This window comes from Tursiops truncatus, chromosome 17, assembly GCF_011762595.2.
Source record: "Tursiops truncatus isolate mTurTru1 chromosome 17, mTurTru1.mat.Y, whole genome shotgun sequence".
Taxonomy (NCBI): domain Eukaryota; kingdom Metazoa; phylum Chordata; class Mammalia; order Artiodactyla; family Delphinidae; genus Tursiops; species Tursiops truncatus.
In genome coordinates this window covers 20,797,019-20,816,528 of record NC_047050.1, presented here as the reverse complement: position 1 = coordinate 20,816,528, position 19,510 = coordinate 20,797,019, and the positions used below count along the sequence as shown (strand labels likewise).

General features: G+C 32.2%; 1 long non-coding RNA gene across 2 annotated transcripts in view; it reads right to left on the bottom strand.

Annotated features, from left to right (window-relative positions):
- Positions 1-16,874, bottom strand: part of LOC141276899 (uncharacterized) — a 67,830-nt gene extending 50,956 nt beyond the window's left edge. For both annotated transcript variants that reach the window (XR_012327224.1, XR_012327223.1), the window contains exon 1: positions 16,704-16,874. This is a non-coding gene — a long non-coding RNA (uncharacterized lncRNA). The remainder of the gene's footprint in view (positions 1-16,703) is intronic.
- Positions 16,875-19,510: the final 2,636 nt, after the last annotated feature.

Below are 19,510 nucleotides of genomic sequence, written 5' to 3'. Positions count from 1 at the left end.
TTTCTATTTATGTTTAAAGTTTATTTTTATAGTTTTTCCACTGTTTATTTCTCATCACATTTATAATTGTGGCAATATTGTCTGCTTATTGGTATAATCCACAGAGGCAAAAATGAACTCTCTGACTCCATAAACAGCTATGTAAATAGGTACTCTACATCTTCTCCAACTATCAACTACATTTTTCTTCATTGCATATTTGTATTCTTTTTCTTTTTTAACTTTTTTATTGCAGTATAATTGCTTTACAGTGGTGTGTTAGTTTCTGCTTTATAACACAGTAAATCAGTTATACATATACATATATCCCCAGATCTCTTCCCTCTTGCGTCTCCCTCCATCCCACCCATCTGGCTGATCACAAAGTGCCGAGCTGATTTTCTTGTCCTATGCGACTGCTTCCCACTAGCTATCTATTTTACATTTGGTAGTGTATATATATCCATATATACACTACCTCTCTCTCACTTTGTGCCACCTTACTCTTCCACCTCCCCATGTCCTCAAGTCCATTTTCTAGGAGGTCTGCGTATTTATTCCTGTCTTGCCCCTAGTTTCTTCAGGACCTTTTTTTTTTTTTTAGATTCCATATATATATATATATATATATATATATATATATATATATATATATATATATGTGTGTGTGTTAGCATACAGTATTTGTTTTTCTTTTTCTGTCTTCCTTCACTCTGTATGACAGACTCTAGGTCCATCCACCTCACTACAAATAACTCAATTTTGTTCCTTTTTATGGCTGAGTAATATTCCATTGTATATATGTGCCACATCTTCTTTATCCATTCATCTGTCAATGGACACTTAGGTTGCTTCCATGTCCTGACTATTGTAAATAGAGCTGCAATGAACATTGTGGTACATGACTCTTTTTGAATTATGGTTTTCTCAGGGTATATGCCCAGTAGTGGGATTACTGGGGTCATATAGTAGTTCTATTGTTTTTTAAGGAACCCCCATACTGTTATCCATAATGGCTGTATCAATTCACATTCCCATCAAGAGTGTATGAGGGTTCCCTTTTCTCCACACCCTCTCCAGGATTTATTGTTTGTAGATTTTTTGATGATGGCCATTCTGACTGGTGTGAGATGATATTGTATTATAGTTTTGATTTGAATTTCCTAAAGATTAATGATTGAGCATTCTTTCATTGTTTGTGGCAATGAGTATATCTTCTTTGGAGAAATGTCTATTTAGGACTTCTGCCCATTTTTGGATTGTGTTGTTTGTTTCTTTGATATTGAGCTGCATGAGCTCCTTGTAAATTTTGGAGATTAATCCTTTGTCAGTTGCTTCATTTGCAAATATTTTCTCCCATTCTGAGGGTTGTATTTTGGTCTTGTTTATGCTTTCCTATGCTGTGCAAAAGCTTTGAAGTTTCATTAGGTCCCATTTGTTTATTTTTGTTTTCATTTCTACTTCTTTAGGAGGTGGGTCAAAAAGGATCTTGCTGTGATTTATGTCATAGGGTGTTCTGCCTACGTTTTCCTCTAAGAGTTTTATAGTGTCTGGCCTTACATTTAGGTCTTTGATCCATTTTGAGTTTATTTTTGTGCATGGTGTTAGGGAGTGTTCTAATTTCATTCTTTTACATGTAGCTGTCCAGTTTTCCCAGCACAACTTATTAAAGAGGCTGTCTTTTCTGAATTGTGTACTCTTGCCTCCTTTATCAAAGATAAGGTGACCATATGTGCATGGGTTTATCTCTGGGCTTTCTATCCTGTTCCATTGATCTATATTTCTGTTTTTGTGCCAGTACCATACTGTCTTGATTACTGTAGCTTTGTAGTATAGTCTGAAGTCCAGGAGCCTGATTCCTCCAGCTCTGTTTTTCTTTCTCAAGGTTGCTTTGGCTATTCAGGGTCTTTTGTGTTTCCATACAAATTGTGAAATTTTTTGTAATATTTCTGTGAAAAATGCCTGTGGTAGTTTGATAGGGATTGTATTGAATCTATACATTGCTTTGGGTAGTAGAGTCATTTTCACAATGTTGATTCTTCCAATGCAAGAACCTGGTATATCTCTCCATCTATTTGTATCATCTTTAATTTATTCCATCAGTGTCTTACAATTTTCTGCATACAGGTCTTTTGTCTCCTTAGGTAGGTTTATTCCTAGGTATTTTATTCTTTTTTGTTGCAATGGTAAATGGCAGTGTTTTATTAATTTCACTTTCAGATTTTTCATCATTAGAGTATAGGAATGCCAGAGATTTCTGTGCATTAATTTTGTATCCTGCTACTTTACCAAATTCATTGATTAGCTCTAGTAGTTTTCTCGTAGCATCTTTAGGATTCTCTATGTATAGTATCATGTCATCTGCAAGCAGTGGCAGATTTACTTCTTCTTTTCCGATATGCATTCCTTTTATTTCTTTTTCTTCTCTGATTGCTGTGACTAAAACTACCAAACAATGTTGAATAAGAGTGGTGAGAGTGGGCAACCTTGTCTTGTTCCTGATCTTAGTGGAAATGGTTTCAGTTTTTCACCATTGAGGGTGATGCTGGCTGTGGGTTTGTCATATATGGTCTTTATTATGTTGAGAAAAATTCCCTCTATGCCTACTTTCTGGAGGATTTCTATCATATATGGGTGTTGAATTTTGTCAAAAGCTTTCTCTGCATCTATTGAGATGATCATATGTTTTTTCTCCTTCAATTTGTTAATATGGTGTATCACATTGATTGATTTCCATATGTAGAAGAATCCTTACATTCCTGTGAGAAACCCCACTTGATCATGGTGTATGATCCTTTTAATATGCTATTGGATCCTGTTTGCTAGTATTTTTTTGAGGATTTTTGCATCTATGTTTATCAGTGATATTGGTCTGTAGTTTTTTTGTGACATCTTTGTCTGGTTTTGGTATCAGGGTAATGGTGACCTCGTAGAATGAGTTTGGGAGTATTCCTCCCTCTGCTATATTTTGGAAGAGTTTGAGAAGGATAGATGTTAGCTCTTCTCTAAATGTTTGATAGAATTCACCTGTGTAGCCAACTGGTCCTGGGATTTTGTTTGTTGAAAGATTTTTAATCAGAGTTTCAATTTCAGTGCTTGTGATTTGTCTGTTCATATTTTCTATTTCTTCCTGGGTCAGTCTTCGAAGGTTGTGCATTTCTAAGAATTTGTCCATTTTTTCCAGGTTGTCCATTTTATTGGCATATAGTTTCTTGTAGTAGTCTCTTATGATCCTTTGAATTTCTGCAGTGTCCATCATACTTGTATTCTTAAACTTATATAGCTTATTTAATGGTCGAAAATGTGAATGCTAGGTTTAATTTCACAGGAAGTTAAATAAAACGTATGGATATACCGGCAAATTCTTTAATCTCTACAGTCCTCAGTTTCCTTATCTGAAAGTGATAGCAATAATATTAATTTTAATCAGTTGATGTTAGGACTAAATGAAACAATGAAAGTCAAACAATCAGTACACAGCACATACTCAATGAAATAAATGTCAAGTATTCTCTGTAATTACCATGCTGTTTTCAATTCTCTCTTAACCTTTTGAATAATTTTACCTTAGTTCAGGCTTAGATTAAATATAGCTTCACCTAATAATTGTGGGTACTTGATTATCCAAGAGTTGTTGTATTTCTTCTTTCCACACTAAGATTTGCTGTTGGACAGCACAAGAATTTCTCCTCATTACATTTCACCTTTTCAAGTTTACATGGTAGTAACAGTGGACATTTTGCTCACTCATTCTTGTAGATTCCATCCTCGATTTTGTAGAAAGAAGTCATTTCTGATGCTCTGGATGAAGGTCTTCAGTTACATATCAATTTGACATTCACTTACATTTGAAATGTTGTTGGTGGGAATGTAACTTGATACAGCCATTGTGGAGAAAAGTATGGAGGTCTTTAAAAAACTAAAAATAGAACTACCATATGAACCAGCAATCCCACTACTGGACATATACCCAGAGGAAACCATAATTCAAAAAACACATGCACTCCAGTGTTCATTGCAGTACTATTTACAGTAGCCAGGACATGGAAGCAACCTAAATGTCCATCAACAGATGAATGGATAAAGAAGATGTGGTACATATATACAGTGGAATATTACTCAGCCATAAAGAGGAACGAAATTGGGTCATTTGTAGAGACCTGGATGGACCTAGAGACTGTCATACAGAGTGAAGTGAGTCAGAAAGAGAAAAAAATATATTGTATATTAATGCATATATGTGGAATCTGAAAAAAAATGGTATAGATGATCTTATTTACAAAGCAGAAATACAGACACAGGCATAGAGAACAAACGTATGGATACCAAGTGGGAATGTGGGGGGTGGGATGAACTGGGAGATTGGGATTGACATATATACACTATTTATACTATGTATAAAATAGATAACTAATGAGAACCTACTGTATAGCTCAGGGAACTCTACTCAGTGCTTTTTGGTAACTTAAATGGGAATGTAATCTAAAAAAGAGGAGATATATGTATATGTACAGCTGATTCACTTTGCTGTACAGTAGACACTAACATAATATTGTAATGTTACTATACTCCAATAAAAATTTTTTAAAAAATATATTTTAAGAGTTACAGGGTTATAAGGCTTCCCACTTGGCTTGGGAGGGAATCAGATAGTCTTCAATTAAGAGAGTTATCGAATGAAATTAGGAAAGTTTCTAGAGTCATAAAAAAGTATATATCAGTCTCTAGAGAGAGGGGGAAAAAAAGCAAACACAGAACAAACAAACAAAAACACATTTCTTCCTGTCAGCAATAGGTACATTAGCAACTTAAAGTATGGCTTCAATTAGATGGGTAGGTTAGGCATGATGTCATAGAAACATTTTCTGTTGACTCTGGTAGGAAAATCCAAACCCTTCTTAAGGTCTATATTTATCACTGTTTTATTTGTTGACAATTTTTATTTAAAATATTAAATTAATTGGTTTCTGAGTGGATTCTTCTGAGCTCCCTTGAGATGTCTAGTTAGGCCTGGTTTATCTGTTGTCTTAATTCAAATCAAGAATAATCCAGATACAGAGCAGTCACCACTAGTTTGAATCTATCTTTGGTTAAGTCTTTTATGAACAGACTATGAGGAAGATGGCTCAGGCCTCAAGGAAAGTAGAGAGATTCAGTGCCAACAATGATAAATAATAGAATAATTTTAACATGAAAATTAAATTAACTTTACCAGGATCAGAAAAAGCATGGGAATGAGGGGATCCTTGATACTTCTGTGTGATAGCCCAGAGCTCTAACACTTTGGATTCATCTCTGTAGGTGAAGCCATGAGATCGACAGTAAAGAGAAGAGCCAAAAGAAGAAAAAACTGAGGCAGATTTTAGAATTGCATCAAAATTAAAAGAAGAGAAAAAAAATACAAGATGTCTCTAAATAAATGTGAAAATGTGATTTGGGTATGTACTGTAATACTTTGTCAGTCATTGTCATAAAGTTTTCATGGCTTTTATTATAAATAAGCATTAAAATGTTCCATTTTCTAGTCTTCAGAAGGAAGGTAAATCATAAAACCCAAAGGACTGGATTCCTGAGGAAAAAAATATTCCCAGAACTGGAGGAAGCTATGCCATTCAAGTACTTTTGCATCTATAATAACAAAATCTTTTTTTAATATAAGAAAATTATGCAACAAGGACTTACTGTATAGCACAGGAAACTATACTCAATACTGTGTAATAACCTATAATGGAAAATAATCTAAAAAAGCATATATATATATATATATATATATATATATATATATATATATATATATATATCTGAATCACTTTGCTGTACACCTGAAACTAACACAACTATATTTCAGTAAAAGTTTTTTTTTAAAAAGAAAGACCAAAAAAAGAGAAAATTACAAAATCTATGAAAGATACAATTTATACTGTATAATTTTGTCAAACATTTTGTTTTCTTTTTTTTATCTGACTCCCCACTAGAATATAACCTCTTTGAGGGCAGGAATTTAGTTGCTTTGTTCACTGTTTATACTTAGGATCAGTGTCAGGTGCAAAGCAGGACCTAAGGGAAGCAGTTGGTGAATGAACTAACTTGTACTTTCAAATTCACTTTAACCCAGTAATCCTTGCCCCTTACACTCTCAGTATCTTGTGAGTCTAATTTTCCTTATGCACACATTAGTATATGCTGTCTTCACATTTTCCACTCAATGGTCAATGATTTTACTCCTTCTTGACAGTCCTGTTCACAGTCCTCTAAACCCCTGCTATACTCACTCTGTCAGATGATTTTATTTCAAAAACTATTCTAATTTTCCTGACATGTTCTTGAATTTTCCTGACATTTGTACACATCATCCACCCATATCTTTTCTCAGATGTAAAGGACACCCCTGTAAGTGTCTATCTTTACACTTCATAAACATCTGCTGTATCTTCTGATTCTTTGCCATATCAGTGACCCACTTTCAATCTTATATCCTCCTTGTCCACTTTCTCCTTATCTTTTGTCTATTGTCAAGTTCAAGTCTATATTGCATGAGGACTTAGTCCTTCCTCACTCCTTTTAATCAGTTACTTTACTTTCTCTTTTCCTTTCTTTCTCCCCAACTGTCTTAGTGTGTTCAGGCTACTGTAACAAAACACCAACCACTTGGTGGTTTATAAAGGGCAGAAATTTATTTCTCAGAGTTCTAGAAGCTAGGAAATCAAAGATGAAGGCACTGGCAGATTTCATGTCTAGTGAAAGCCTGCTTCTTGCTTCATACACAACTGACTTTTTTCTGTGTCCTCACAGGATAGAAGGGGTAAGGGGGCTTTCTCAGGCCTCTTTTATAAGGGCACAAATTCTATTTATGTAGGCTCTACCCCCATGACATAATCACCCAAATCCCCCACTTATTAATACCATCACTTCGGGGGTTAGTATTTCAACATACGAATTTGCGGGGACACGTATATACAGATCATAGTGTCACCAAATATTTAAAGCAATAATGTGGGTACCTCTTGCTTACTACACACTTACTTATTATATTTTTTGCAAACTAGCATCTCCTTCAACCTCCATCTACGCCAATAAAGCTTCCATTTTCCAAACCCATTTCTCTCAGCCTTGACCACACATAACCCAGGGGTTAAAGATTGGTACAACACTTTGATAAAAATCAAGTTTTCCTTTGATATTTTCAATATATGTAGAAGTCAGTCCAGCTATTCGGCATGTTTCATTAGGTGATGGATGATATATTGCACCAGGCACATAGCTAAGTCCATTCCTCAATCCACTACTAATTTAACCAAAATTTGTTAAAAGGTGGCAGTGCCTACAGTAGTCCAGGATGATAGTAATGAACACAGAGCTATCCAGTGGGGAAAATGAGCCTTTACTATTACAACAAAGGGTAAAATAAGGTGAGATGCTCACTATAGTAGCATAGGCATTGGGTGCCATGGAGGCATGGAGTATGTAACATAATTCCATCTGGAACGAGTGAGGAGGCAGCCACAGGCAGGAGGTGGCCTAACACACCAGTGTTTAAGGATGAGTAAGAATTAGCCAGGTGAAATGTTAAGAGAAGTGGGTGAGAGATTCAGACATTAGTGTGATCATATGCCCTTGACTATTCATAACTCTTCATAAACTCCCCATTACTTCTAAGAAAATTGTAAATTCCCCAAACTGGCATAGGGAGTACCCACAATGTGCTTTCCACTTGCCTTTCTGCACATCCAAATGTTCTCTGCAAAATAAATCATTTACAATTTTCTAGACCAAAAATATGCTTTCTCATTGTGTTTTTGCTTCTCAGTCGTTTTGCCCATGTAAAGCACCCCGTCAAATACTTACACATTTTGAAAAGATAGTTACCAGTTAGTGCCCCTTTAATTACCCGTTCTGAGGTAGTTATTTCAATACTATGATATTTTTCCTTTCAATTTAATAGACAAATCACACATTACCTAGTTTTGTGAATGTCTGTTTTCATGAATTTTCCCCCAATTAGCTTATGAGCACTTCATGGTAAATAACCCTACCTTAGCTATTTTTTGTGTCCCTCACAACCTAAAGAAACAATGCCTTTAAAACATTAGCTTTTCAATAAATTGTGGACCAACATATAACTTGATCGATAAATTTTCCTAAGAAATACAGTTCTGGTAATTTTGTTTTAGTTAAGAAAGTAGTTCAAAATTTTTGCCCTAGACCTCTGTGATTTTATAAAATTCTTGGTTCGCTACTTCATTATTAATCTAACACAGCATTACCCTGAAAACAAACTGGAAATGTTAGATTCACTACAAAAGCCAAGGACTTGCAATGAATCTCAGTATAATTACCTCATATAATTTTTGCAACAGGATACAAAATGTGCCATGGTGGAAAATATTGCTTATCACCCTGGAAAGGCAAAGTGCCATATTACTCAAGATAAAAACTGCTTTTTCTTAAAGGGCCCCAAATATTTAAAGGGAAAAAGTAAAGCACAAAATGTTTACTCAGTTTACATTTTACTAGGTACATTAAGGAATAGATTCTTATGGTAATAGCTAAGAAAAATTATATTAAAAGTTTTGGAGAGGGAGGTAATATATTTTCAGTCCTAGCCATTAATTTTAGACAATATTTAATCTATAAAATGTAGAGAAGAAGCCTGTATTTGTACTCAGGTTTGCTGTAGGCCTCTGCTCCTTTAGTAAAACCTAGAACTTCCAATAATACGAATGGATTTTGATACTGTACTTTAGTTTTAGATTTTATAGGGGCATCAAATTACCTCTCTTTGATTTGGCTTTCCCCTAAATGCTGAGTCTATGTCTAAGTGTCCACCAGAGGCCAGGCAGTGGGTTTCTCTTAAAATGCGACATGTCTAAAAGATGATAGCTGACTTAATAAAAATTTCAAGTTAGAAATGTCATAATAAGCATGTGTTTCCATTCATAAAGTATGTCTTGAACACACACAAACTATCTTTTGTCATCTGGTTCTGCCCTTTTCGAAATTATTCTCTGCTGTTAATTAGAAGTGACTACACTTTGATTAATCTCAAACATGTGTCACATATAAATGATGTGGAGAGCTGAATTCAATATTTTTCCACTTGGAGTATTCATAGTATTCATAGAAAGGAGACAAATATATTTTTAAACCTATTGGCAATCTGATATTATCAAACTAACAGGACGTTATCAATGTAACATATTCTAGTTTATTTGAAGTATTAAATTCACAGAAGAACCTAATTATAAGCATATTTTAGATTGAAAATGTAAAACTGAAGAGGGCTTCTCTCTCATGTTGTTATGCTTCAGAAACTCTCATTCCTGGAATCTGTTTTTTCACCTTGAGAATTCACCTGATCTTGGTCCCTGTTTGGTTTTTTATTTAAATCTTCTTTTGACAACAGCTTCCCAATACCTGCAGACTCACAGTAGACAAATACACATGGATTTTGCTTAGAGAAAGTAAAGGTTCAATTAACAAGGGAAAAATGTCTCTTTGGCTTAATTTGAATTATCATTATTATTATAGGATATATACTAAAACACTCATTTTTCAAAGTGCTAATTAAATTTCCATAAATATACTAAGCCTTTAACCACATTATAAGAGAAAAATTATATGATAAAGTAGTTGTGATTTAAGAAACAATGATTCCAGTTAGGTTTTTCTGTTCAACTTTCTAACCAAAAATGGTTTTCTTTCTTATCACACAGGCTGCAGTAATAAGTGAAATATAATCCTAATTAATTTTTCCTACAGCTGTATATAAATCAATAGCTGCAACATCCCAAAGGAAACACACACTGCAGTCCTCCGGTTTTCTAATGAATGCAAATAGAATGACCTTTTTCTGACAACTATGAATATTGTTCCACAATTTTACCATTAAAATTGCTGCTATCAGCAATTCATACAGCAAACATGGAGACTACAATAGTTGTAAATAGTTATTCATTATGGTAAGAAAGGAATGGAAAAAAACTAAGCCTAAGTTATTCAACTTTTAAGCCTCAGCCTGATTTTTATATTTCATTTTTTTGTTTGTTTGTTTTCCACATATGATCATAGCATTTATTTGTACTTCTTGCTCATTGTAGATTTTTTTAGTTTTTTAAATTATTTTAAATTTAATTTTTATTTTATATCGGAATATAGTTGATTTACAATGTTGTATTAGTTTCAGGTGTACAACAAAGTGATTCAGTGACACATATATATATGTCCTTTCTTTTTCAGATTCCTTTCCCATGTAGGTTATTACAGAATATTGAGTAGAGTTCCCTGTGTTATGCAGTAGGTCCTTGTTGATTATCTATTTTATATACAGTAATGTGTATATGTTAATCATTTTGATATGGAAATTCTGTCTTACATGTAACCAGTCATCACTTAAATTCTTTCTTCTCTATTCCAGAAGAAAATAAATTAATTCAATGTTTTATATCATTTAACTGAGAGGTTCAATATTGAAATATTTTTGCAAATGAAGTAAAATCTCTCAATAAATAATATTATAAGGCTCTAATTACTATATTCAGATTATTAGGAGACTGTGATTATATTCCACCAGAAATACCTCTGTGGAAAATCGTATTGGTGTCCTTACCCTATCAAGACATAATACTATTCATGTAACGAGCATGAGATGAATTTAGAAGCTATGAAAACAGATAATGACGTAAGGATGACACCTATGGGAACCTGAGAAAAGGTAAGGAGTAATTCAATGGCATTTTTGTCCATTTTGACTGAAGAACCACTTTATTTCAAAATGCAATAAAATTTCATGTACTTATGCTAATGCATATTCAGTTTCCCATGAAACTTCATTATAGCCATGAAGATGTCTCATTAAGTAGAAGTTAAACTCAAATCTTATAAGAAAAGTAGTTAAGTGTGTTAAACCTAATTCTGCTGATAATAGATCTATATACTGGAAACTCCTGTTGTTCACGAGAGTCAAGAATACAATTTGCCAATAGAATTCAAATACTCATGAAAAATAAGACTCCTCAATTTGCAACAAGTTTCAAACAGGAACTCACAACAAGAGTACTCCATTTCCACAAAATTCCAAAAATATTTCTTCCATCCCCTATTCTATGATTAATTTATATACCTCTGTACAAGACTGGAGACCACTATCACATAATTATTTGATATCCCAAATATGTATTAGTTTATGTAGACTATATTTATAGAGAAATATTAATTGTCTTTGGTAAGTAGTTGTACCACTATTTTCATATAAAGCCAACTTACTATACTTTTAAGTCGAGAGCTGTTTTAAACCCCATTCAATTTCTTGAAACTGTTAAGAGAGCTTTTTTGTGAGTGTGGTTTGGCAATATCGGGCATAGATGGCATTTTTTAACTGTATTAAACTATCTCCACTTGATGACATCTGAAGATGTCTATACTCTCACACCTGTAATGCTTTCATGTTCAAAATGAATCCCTGCTACATCTCACTCAATATTGATCTTTAAGGCATTTCTCCCTATCCTTTTCCCAGTGTGGTCACTGAACAGTATCAGAGTTCAATAGGAAGATCAGCTGCTCATCCACTTTTTGCTAAAGCAATTTGTATTATGGATTTATTTTAGCAGTCTACAGTGGCAGTTGTTGTTTTTACTATTTAAATGCTTTGATTATCTGACCTTGCTTACTTTATCTTTCTAAGTGCTATGCATGGGCTTTAAAATTGATCAATAAGTGGGGATTCCTCTACAGGATTATGCTGAAATCAATCTCAATTCAGACTTTTTGTATTTTATGTTTATTACTAGATCCGTCTTAATTGAACTCATTTTGGTAAATAATTTTAAAACCTGTACTTGATTACAGAGGTTAAGCATCTTCCAAGACCCACACACATTATAAAAATAACCTGTATTCTTTATACATTATTTTATTCATTCTTTTAATGTGAAGCAGGAAAGAATTAATTCCTAGATATTTTATTCAAATACCTTTGCATTATAAATAAAATATCTATTCCATTAGAAGAAAAAATATAATTACATATATATGTGAATAACTGAAAAATCTTGAAATACATTAATGTGCTATATTAATTGTGATAACTGTGGAACTTCAACAAGCACTGTCTGTATGCATATTTTGCACATAAAAGTGTTTATAAGACTTTTCACAGAAAATATTAACACTCCCTGGAAGAAAAATCAAAGGAAATTCTCAATATTTGTACCTTTGAAAGTCAATGGGAAACAAGTTATAAGATTGTTGAATATCAAAAAAAATAATATTCAGTGTAACGAGAAAAATTTTTCAGTTTCACATTCTCACTACTAAGATGGGATGCTTTACTCATTTTTTTGGATTAAAAGAGAAGTAAATTAAAACCTTAAAATGCTTTGAATACTTCTTAACTCAATCTATGAATTTTATAAATTCCATATTAATTATTAATGATTTTGAATATAGATAAGATTCCTAAAATTAACTATGTAAGACATAAACATTAAAGAATATGAACTATATTGCATAACTATTAAAACTTGTGCTAAATTTTTGGTCTAATTTAATTATATTTCGTGCCTCTGGGTGTAGTCACATGAAGCTCCTGAATTTTATCTTTGGATCAATTTATTCTAACATTAGATTTTTCAAAGTCATAAATAAAAGAAATGCAGATGGGAGTTAAAAAAAAGGAATTGATGTCATCTTTTTTTAATCCCATTTCCAAAGCCAATCTAATGTCTAAATATCTCTGTCATCAACTCTTACATAAAATTACAGTGAAATACTTTCTACATATGTAAATGACAGTATAAAATCTGCAATTTTTTCCAGCGACCAAAAATGCAAGCAGTAAAGAACTTGAGGTAAATAAACATATGATTATATACAGAAAATGTGCAATATTTTCACCTGTGCAAATATATGTTTTGCTTAAATAATTTAAAAAACTTTCACAGGACTAGAGAAATATCAAATATATCCAATAGGTATATATTCACATTTTCAGACTTTGAAATTATTGGCCAAAATGATTTAATATTTAACAGCTTTCATTTCAGACTAAATTATAGCCTATTATTACAATATCTTCTGCTGCTCACATTAAATAAGATGTAAATTATAAGTGAATAAAAACAAAGCCCTCACAAGATAATTCATCTTAAGAGTTACATGTATGAAGTTAGGGTAGGAAAATTAAGATTCCTAAGCACAAAGAGAATGAGGAAGATAAATAAGAAGTTTAATTACCAAATAGTTGCCATAATGATATTTCCATAAACTGTTACAACCAGTTTTGTTCCTTTCTACTGTTTGTGGTAGAATAACACTTGAGAGAAATCATTTTCCAGAAAGTTTTGCAAATCTGTAGATCACAACCTTGGCAAGACATATCCATACTTTCATACTTTTTTCCTCAAGTGGGTAAATGTTAAGAGAGAAGAATCCAAGTTTCATGATGCAGCAACACAAAGCTGGGAAGTGAAAATTATGTTACAGTGGAGTCTTGAAAATATGACTGTAAAAGTTAATCAATAAAATGTCTATTCCTGTCTATTCACCGGAGGCCCCAGCTGCATAGCTTCACTCAATCGATACTACAAATTATTACGATTTCCAGGTTCCCACTGGACGTTCAGAACAAATCTTTCAAGTGTAACAGGCTTATACTGTGTATAAGGTGTGTGTTCTCTTCATTTAGTTCAAAAAGAGGAGGGGAAAAATAAAATCTAAATCCTAGGTGTTTTTTAAAACTTCAGCTTTATGGAACCAGTAACTTACAGGTCACCTTTTAATGTTAAAAAATCTTCCTTTTGTTTGCCAATTTTTTTGTATGCTTCTTTTTTAACTGTTTCATATTTAGTTAAGAAATGACTTAACCTAGTAATAGATTTTGGTGATATAGGAAACTGGTTAATTCTGAATGATTATCCCAAAATAAATGAATGAAAAATAATTTTGAGTTAAATACTTATCAAAAAGTCACTTGGATACATTATCACTATTAGAGAGAGAAATGTACGGGACCCTGATTGACAAATATTTCAAATTGTAGCAGATCCCTTAGAATACACATTCAAGTTATTGTTTTCATGACTTATTCCAATGCATTTTAAAATCATGTTTGAGGTGTTCCATTTTTTCTATTTTTGTAAAATAAAATCATAATTTCAGAAATGAGTTTCTCTTCATCTTAATAAAAGTTTCAGATTCTTTTTTCTAGTGAGATTCTCTGCTCTTTGCAGGAATATTCTACTGTGATTGCAAATTCTAGAAACTACTCAAGACCTTAAATTTATGCTCCATACATTTTGTTCCTGAATCTTCTAGTCAAAATCCAAAGACTTTTCCAAATAAAGGGATAACTGGTTAAGGGAACTAACTATAATGCTTGCATGCCTTATGACTTATGACACCTAACATGGCCTTTCTTTCTTCTGACTGGGGAGCACTATGGTGTCTGGCACTGCCCCAAACCGGATCAATTGGTAAATTTGATCAATTCATGCCACCTGTCAATTGAGTGGGAAAAAAATCAAAATAAATAAACAGAATTTTTTGTTTGCTAGGCCAAAAAGGCTTTGATTTTTATTTGACATTTAAACAATAGTATATTTTTTCACATATCATAGAAAATATATAGACACGTGTATCTAGCATGTAGGCACATCCTATGACAATGTACGTTGAGGCTATATTTGAAAAGAAAGATAAACCTGTTTCTCCTAAGAAACCATTACTGCTTTGATTATGATATTTATCAGTATCTTTAAAATTTAACATTTCTTATGTCAATAATATTTCTGATTTATGACTTTTAAAATATTTAATTGCTAAAAAGCATTTCAAATAGACTTCAAAAAAATACTGTTACAATTTTAAATACTCTCTGAGATGATATTTGTATACCTTGACAGCAGTTTCACATTAAGAGTGAAATATCATACTTAATTTCATGATCAGGCTGTGTTGTAAAATAAAATAGATAAATATAGATCAAGCATATAGAACTTAAGTTTGATTTTTATTGTAATTTAACTGAATGAATCAGTGTCTGGTGTATTTACTTATAAAATTCAAGATTGAAAGCAGATCTTTGCATGCCAGTTTTCAGATCAAAAATGACATTTTTTTGTGGGTCAGAATAACGTGCCTTTATAGTAATGTTTAACTGTAGAAAAAATGTTGACATTATTTTAATAACAATAAGAACATCAAAAACTGTCATTAGTTTTATATGTGTTCACAACCATTGTTATATATTTCATATTCTCTAAATATATCTTAAGCATATTATTGCCCTAATATAAGTTTGCTTTTTAAAAGACCATAATATTTATAACAATAATACATTACTGTAGCCATTCCCAAAGAAACTTTGCCCAATATGCTTTTAATCCTTGGTACCAATTTCTACCCTTTAATATTTGTTAAATGTGGCTTTTTTGTTGTCTGTGTTCTGGCATCTGACTAAAGTTACATTAATGGCAAACAGCATTTATCATAGTGTTTAATTTTATTTAGAAACACATAAAATGTCATCCTAGATTTTATAATTATTTTTAGGGTTTTGTCATATTAAATCATTGGATTAAAACAGAAATAAATTGCTCATGAATAAATTTCAAAAATTTTACTTTTACGTTTTAATATGCTTTATAAACTATAAATCAAAAAAGAATTTTAATGTTTATCATATGTAAGATTTTGAAATCCTCTTGATAGATATATCAAGATAAGCAGTAAGTAGTATAAGTTTAGACTTTGACTTCCAAAGATCGGTTAATATCAAATGCACATTTTTAGTTTTGGCCTCAGGACTGTGTTCAAAGGTATGAGTGATGAGGGAATAAAAAACATTAGATGTGTATGCTTTATCTAACTGCAATTACTCAATTTAACCAAAGTTCAGTGAGTAAAGTGTAATTCTTGACAAATAGAGACAGAGAGAGGGACAGAGAGAGATTCATCTGGGCTATGCTACTTTCACAATTATTTTTAAAAACAGATTAAGAAAATGAAGCAAAAGGCAGAGAAGATAGAATACTTAATTACCAGAACACTCAAAAAAAGAAACTAACGTTTATTTGAATAGTAGATGACAAAATCTGAGAACATTGCAGAGATATAATAATTACATAAAGATTTAAATGATAAAAACAGAAATTAAATACTAGGTGTTTCACTAAGAACAATTTTCATGAATGTTTCAAAACAACATAGATCTTTATTACTTTTCATCATAGTTCCTTACATGCCTCAATGGTCTGACCAAACATTTTCTACTCTAAATGTCTCTCAATTTAATACTGTCTTGCTTAGAGCTGCTACTTTAACAAAAAGAAAGGCAACAAGAGCCATATGTAACCTTTGGACTCCAAAAGGAGAAAGATGAGAATGCCATTGGCAGATAGGTGCTACAGAAACACAGTGTATTCTTTGCCTTGAATCCTACCTTGAACATTTCTTGATAGTTAACAAGAAAGTTGACTGCCACGTCATTACTCAGAATCTGGAATAGGACAGTTATCGTTTTCAATATGTGCCGTTTCATTTAAGAGATTTTGGAAATTTAAAGTTTATCTATTTTGGAACGAACAATTTATTGAACAAGCTAGTATATTTACACATAACCTTTTGCAAGACAGAGAGAATTAAATATTTAGCAGCTAAAGTCAAAAGGACTGACTTGATTTCAGTTTGTAAAGTAAAACTTTTTGAAATACTAAAAAACAACTCACTTGTAATCATTTTTTTCTTCTTCAGAAGCAATAATCCCTTCTGTCACTGTCTTCAGCTCTGCCTTGGGTTTTCTACTGTTCTGTTCTTGGCGAACTGTTTCTGCTATTTGCTCAGTTAGCTGCTCTTGAGTAGCTTTCAAGCTGGATTCCATTAGAAGAAGTTTTTCATCTTGACTGGCAAGTTCTTGGGCTGAAAGATAAAACAAGAACATTGCCTTTTAAAAAACTAAGCTAATGTGTTTTTTTTTTTTCTTTTGTTTTTGGTTTAAATTTTATGCAATGCAACTTTGAGGAAGATTTAAACAGATCCTTCTTGTCCAAATACAAGCTCATGCATTCAAATGTTCAGATTCCTTTATTTAAAACACAAGTAAACAAACGTATGTATGAAGAGATACAAGATGCGTGTCAGTAATCTCGAGTTTATAAAACATTTGAATTCAAAAATTAGATGTTTTAATCAGACAACAATTCCCTGAGCTTATTTTTGAGACTTCTGCTGCTACATAAGTGTATTATAAAAGAACATTAATGTATACTTTTCTTGTTCTTTCTTTAGCATAGGCCTCGGGTATATGTATATATGTTCATATAGACAAAGACTGATACGTTATAAATTATGCCAAAACGATGGCTCTCCACTGATTTATTTTCATGTATAATACTTATGAAATTTAAACACTTTTTCAAGGTCATCCAATAGATGGCAGTCTTTCATTAGACCAAAGCAAACTTAGGCAGTATGCTTCAAGCTCTCAAAAAATAAGTGATTTAAAGACAAAGACATTTTTCCTTTGTTCTTTGTTGACCGTATTCCTAGAGATATATATCTGTATATTTTATTTGCGTATTTCCCGTTTATAAAGTATTTATCTGTTTTTTTCTTTTCAAATTTCCTCAAAAACATTATCAATTTTAAATGTTTTCAGGTTTTTTAATTTTATTTTTAATCACATGTTTGGGTATATATTTATATACATTGCTAAATAGTGTCTTTTTAGAGGTATTCTTAAATATAACTGGATATATAATTCATTGCATTAAAGATCATGATATTTTATGAAAATCAGTAATTTCAATCTTGCAGTTCAAATGAAGAAAAAAAAAAAGAAATACTTTTAGTATCTCCAGATCAATATAAATAGAAATGGAGAAGGTCATATTTTTTCAAGAAAAGCATCTTCCCTTTTAATGATTCTCATTTTATGTCTAAAAAATGGTGTTTATATTAAGCTTCAATAAAGTTGGAAACCAAGGTATTACAGTCTTACATCAGAGGTATCTTTTACAGCCAACCTCATAAAGAAGAAACTCTATATAAATATTCTGCATTTATCAGTCATCTTTGAAGTTGAATGATGTCTCCCTTATAAATTAGATCTAAGAATATCTGATTCTCAGTTTCTTATTTATAGATTTTGAGCAACTGAGTGCTTATATTTTAATAAATATGTGCATACATGTTTGCTTTGTTTACTTGCAAGTATTCAAAATGACCAGTTTTGCCCCAGAAGAAATTACAGCATCTACTATTTTTATAGCTTAAACCTGCTATATATTAACAGTTTAAATTTGTGCCTCAGGAAACCACAGAGCTAACGCAAACAGCTAAATATTTAACAAGGAAGAATGCATCATCTAGAGCTCATCTTTATTAAATTTCAAATACATTGAAATCTCTCTGAACAAATGAGTAAAATGTTTAATAATTTCAACACATGTTCAAGTATGGGGAAAAATCCAATAAAGATTACAACAAGTTCAATTTCAAACTTTTTTTAAAAACCCTTCAAGGTTAAAAATATATAAAGGCACTTTAGCTTTCCCTGCTCTTGACCAATAAGAAAATGTAATCAAGTAAAAACAATCAATATTTTCATAGTGATATGTTTTTAGCATTGTTAATGTAGTTGCATAAGTAAAGTGCAATGTTTCATTTTATATGCCTTTTCACCTTCCACAGTATACATATTTCTTATGAAAAAAAAAAAAACTTATGCCAAAACTTTTTAAATAAGGAGAATTTTCAGACAGTGAAATTGAGAGGTTAACGGTCATTAAGTTAAAAGGACTTTGAGCAATCAGACTATATACAAACGATTATGGATATAGGTATGTTTCAGGAAGTTTCTTGTTTGAAGAACCTACCTGTACCAATAGACTGACTTCAAGACTACTTGAGTAAACTTGTGGCACATATACAAAAAAGACCTTTTATCAACTATGTATGATGTGAATTTTCTACGAAGTTTGCCACTTCAAACTGACTAAGAGATTTATGTCCCACAGTTCTCCTAAGAGTCTACTCTAATTCATTATATGCTGGTTAAAAAGGGGTAAATTATTTTAAGTTTACCTATGCCTTGGACTTGAGCCGGAGTTGATCCCAAGCCAGAGGCGCTCGCAGCTGCATGCTTTATTTACAATCCCTTTGTCAGACTTACAACTGCCCCAGGCTATAACATAGTGTACCTAATGTTCAAACTGGCAGGTAATCTTATGTCAAACATACTTCTTTGATTTAAAGTGATCAATAGATTCTTGTAAAGAGGTAATTTCTCTGATGTTTCCACCTTGCCTTTTTTACAGGTGATTCACACAAAAGCCTGCTTATATGATGTACGAACAATAAACAGAAAGCTATAATCATGTTTTTTCAGATGTTTCCGGTGCACAACGATTTTGGATCGATACACTGTGTAATACAATTATCTGCAATGATCTGGTTGTATTGAAAAAGAATTTGCAGGAGATCTCTAGGGGGTTTTATCCAGAAACACGTATCTGGCAACGTTGTGAATAGTGGA